Source organism: Lipotes vexillifer, unplaced genomic scaffold (genome assembly GCF_000442215.2).
Source record: "Lipotes vexillifer unplaced genomic scaffold, Lipotes_vexillifer_v1.1 scaffold944, whole genome shotgun sequence".
In the NCBI taxonomy this organism is placed as follows: Eukaryota; Metazoa; Chordata; class Mammalia; order Artiodactyla; family Lipotidae; genus Lipotes; species Lipotes vexillifer.
In genome coordinates this window covers 443,580-448,038 of record NW_006785040.1, presented here as the reverse complement: position 1 = coordinate 448,038, position 4,459 = coordinate 443,580, and positions in this window count along the sequence as shown.

Here is a 4,459-nt window from a genome sequence, read left to right as displayed (position 1 = left end):
TTGGAAAGAGTGCAAGAGTGAAAACATCAGAAAGGGCGGAGTACGGAAGCATTGTCGAGTTCAGCCACAACCAAAACCTAAACTAAGCCAATAAAGATGTTAAAAAAAGAAGAAAAACCTAAACTAAGCAGATCAGACTTGCAGAGTTTCTGTTGGAAACCACAGTAACGGCAAGCAGGTACCCGTGCACACACACACAATACACACGCACACACGCTCACTCCACATTTTCTTTTCTTTTGTCTCTTTTCATCCGAAATCTGTTGAAAATATGTACATGGCTCTTCCAGGCTAATTATGTCTTTATTTGGACAATTGCCTGTGAAAACCACTGGCCTTTCAAGGGTTGCCTTCCGGCTGAGCACCCCTGATTGCTGACCATGACGATGACCACAGCTCACAAGTATGTGTTTATTACAACCATTAACAACATTGCTAATTCTGTGTGCGGACATATTATTAAGACATGCTAAATCCGCTTGTGATGACCACCAAGCACCCATTGTACAAGGGCTGACCTGGGTGGGAGACAAGTCACGCCTCTCTGCTCCTTTGGACTCACGATATAGTTGAGGATTTAGGACACATCTACAAAAAAGAAATAATAACACAAGGTTGGCGATGCTAAATGCCCATTAGGGTTATAGGGATGAAGTTACTTACACACTCTCTCCTGTAGGAACTTGAATGTGACCCAAGCCTACCGTGGCCACAGGAATTATGTCTCACTGACAACTCCCAGGAGGTTTAACTTCCAGGCTCCACCAGGAAGGCAGCCCAGCGCTGTGGGGACATAGCATCAGGAATCATGCTGTCCGTCTGTCCTGCTCCTTTTGGGAAGGACGTATGTGACAAGGAAGCCATGTATCGATAAATGAAGGGTGCTCTAGTTTCCTCATCTATGGGATAAACATGTAGTACCAACTCCACTGTCTGCATCCCAAGGATGTTCTAAGATTACGTAAAGGTAGTTTTCAAGGTCTAAGCAACGCTGGTTCCCCAGACGTGGGCACTGAGTTTTCTCCTAACGTTTTCTCGGATTCCACCTTTCCTATTTCTAGTATTTGCAGTCCCGGATCGAGGCCCCGCGGTACGTGCCCAGGTGGTGCGTGTTGATTGGATGCAGGGACCAAAGAGAGTGAGGCTGGAGGACACCAGGAAAGCCGTGAGATGTGCAAACATCCAGAACCACGAGTTTTCTTTTCTAACACAAATCACTGTTCACTAATCTGCTTTTAGTTCCTGTTTCCCTTGTTGGCATGCTCACGAGTTATTAATTCTCAGCCTCTCCTGTGTGTGCCCATCAGGGTTCCCCTATGCTTAATTGAATCCACATATGCCTCCTTTTATTATTTCTGTCAGTGACTCAAGCTGGATTTGCCATAAGGTGACTCATTAGACCAGTTGCCAATTCAATCTCCTGGGACCACGGTGTGTCAGGGATGCCTCACCAGCGCCCTCCTCATTGTCTGCTCTCGGGATGGGGTTTGCCCAGGTCAGCCCAAGTCCTACAGCTTCTCAGGGACGCACCTGCTCCTGGCTTGTTCCTAAAAGGAACAGACTTTCCATTTCCTCATACAGAATTCAGGTCTGGACCCTAATGACTTGAGTTCTTTACTTGAGAAAAATGGGATCGTACTGAGGACAAATAAATACTTGTGATGTCAGTGATAAGTAATGCACACACCACTCATGATGGAGGACATCACAGGAGAAATAAGTATGCTTATTTGCAGTTGATCATGAGATGAAGGGGGTGCAGAAAGGTTTTGTGGGGGAAAGGGGGGGGCACGCTGTATTTTAAACTAAGAAAATGTGAGTCTAAGAGAAGCTGAAGAGAAGGAAAGAAGGAAACCCCGGGGAGGAACAAAATGTGGCCAAGCAGGAATTCCCAACGCAATCCCCTTGGCTGTGATGGATCTGAGTGTGCTGCCCAGGTCTACACCAGGATGAAGACCCTGGTCCCCAGCTTTGGGGAGCGCCGCCTACAGACAGTCCTCACGTTGACTTATTGGGAATTGTCTCGGCGAGTAAAGCTACCCTGCTCACGGTCACAGCTCCTTCCAGGAGCCTTGGTAGATCGATGTGGCACCTTCACGTGACCCAGTCCCTGCTCCCATCTCACAGGGGCCTCCCCACTCCAGCTGGGGAGGGGAGGGGAGATGGGAGTGGAGTCCCATCTCCACTCCGGACAACCTGACCTGCAACATCTCCCATCACGGCCACTCAGACCCCAGCATCCCAGAGCTATGTTTCTCAACATGTGGTCTCCTAACCACCGACGTGAGGCTTGCCAAGAGGCCTGGTGAAAATGCAGATGCCTAGGCCACCCTCACCCTGTGAATCAGATTCTCCAGCAAGATGTCCCTAAGTATCTGTGGTTTTAACAAGCTCCTCTGGTAATTTTGCTGCAAACTGAGCTCAAGAACCACGGTTTCAGAAAATGCAGGGTACAAAAGACCAGAAGAGGAAATGTCATAGAGCCTTAATTTCTAAGTAAATCACCCGCAAGAAATAGCGGGTCCTTCATAAAAGGCTGCATCCCAAAGGCAGCAGCTGGGTGTGCGTCCCAGGTCACGAGAGGCTCCTTAGATCATCACCTTGCTTCCCTTGTTTGCTGCTGACAAGCTCTGCACAGCTACATTTAAGGTACGTCCCCGTGTGTGCACATTGCTTCCTCCTCACTGGAGTGATGATGTCTCTGACGGACGGTCACTCTAGCACCTCCTGGGGGATGGCTGGGAATTGATGTCATTTGAGACTGTGTCTTATTCTATTTTGGTAGCGTGGAGATGGCATTCCGCACCTTGTCATGAATGTCAAGTGACTTATAAAACTGAGGGACGTCAAAAGGCCCATAAATGGTCCTAGGCCCCAGTGATGCTGTGTCCCGAGTCTCCAGTGCAGTGTAGACAGGCCCCCGTCCTCTCCCTTCCTAGAGCTCATCCCCTGGAACCCCACAGTCGCAGGCCCAAACTCTTCTCTGTGGACGGATGGTTGCCGTTCCTTTATTTTACCTCCGTTGTTGGGGAAAGAGGACCACAGCAAACGTGTCTGAGTTACTCGATTTCATTTTTTCCTGAAACCACTTAGGACTTGTTTGCAGGCGGCTGAGTCCCCCTCAGCCTTTATGACTCTCATCCTTTGCCAGGACTCTGCCCTGAGGTCATTGCAACGTCCAATGAGCGGACGCGGCGCACGTGTCCCCCTGGCCGGGGTGACCGTCTGCCTTTGTCTCTGGTCGCTGCAGCTCCTTCGGACCCCACATCAGGACTCCACTGTACTTGGTGACCTCCCGTGTTAATTTTCCTACCAGCAGTGCATCAAAAGGTTACCTTCAAGGCAAGAAAGCTCAGCTACATCTCCTCACACTTGTCTGAGCTGCTCAGGACAGCGGGCTGGGTCCAGGTGGGTGTGCAGGCAGTGATTCGGGCCCCTGGCATTTTGCCTGGTGACTTGAGCCAATGAGGCAGGGCCTCTGGTCTGTTTCTTCATCCATCAGGCGGCTCTGGTCTGGGGTTGGCAACTGGTCCCCCAGTGACATTTATTGGTTCAGGCATAGTTTGATATGCTGGTGAGCTATGGAGTTATAAATAGAAAATGGTGGTTTTTCCTTTAACTAATCTAAAATTGTTTAAAGGGGAATTTCTTCCAACTTTCCGGAGGAGACAAAAGACAAGACAGCAAGGCTCTAGGGACAAAGGACAACTCCAGAGGGCTTTTGTCTTGCGGGAAGTTAATCCAGAAAATTACACAGAAGAGGCAATAAAGGACAAATAAGCCAAACCGGGTCTTAACAGGAAAAACTGTGTGGGCAAGGGAAGCAAATCTAGACACTTTAGTTCAAAATAATGTGTCTACTTGAAAATACCTGACAATTTAGGGAGAAGGGACCGGAATTATTTGACTTAATTAACTGGATCTACTCAGCAAAATTCGAGGATGTTAAGGAACCCTAAGAATTCTCAAAGAGTCTGTGATGACTATATGTCTATTAGTGCGTGCGTGCTACCTGGCTCTGAAACAGTGTACCAAATCCCTTCCTGGAGGGTTGTCTCAAGAAAATGTTTGTTATCCATTCGAGGCTAAAGCGCAAAAATAAACAGGGGCATATTAATTCACGGTGGGAACGTAGGGCCCCTGAAACTCAGAAGATGAAAGAGGGCACTTTCTTCCCACCTTTGATCCCAAAGTTAACACCTTCAGGAAGCTGTGGCTTAAAGAGATGCTGATACTGAAGAAAGAAAATAGAGGCCTGTTATTACACAGCTTGTTTTTACCTGGATGTTGCATAGATCAAATCATGCCCATCAAACCCTCACAACCCCACACTGCTGGAGTCGGGACTGACAGACTTGGTGTCACCTGAGATCTGCAGCACACCATGATGCCACTGTGGTGTCGCAGTGACGTGCAGGTGAAACGGGCCAGGGCTGGGGCGGAGGTTGGGGGGGGGGGG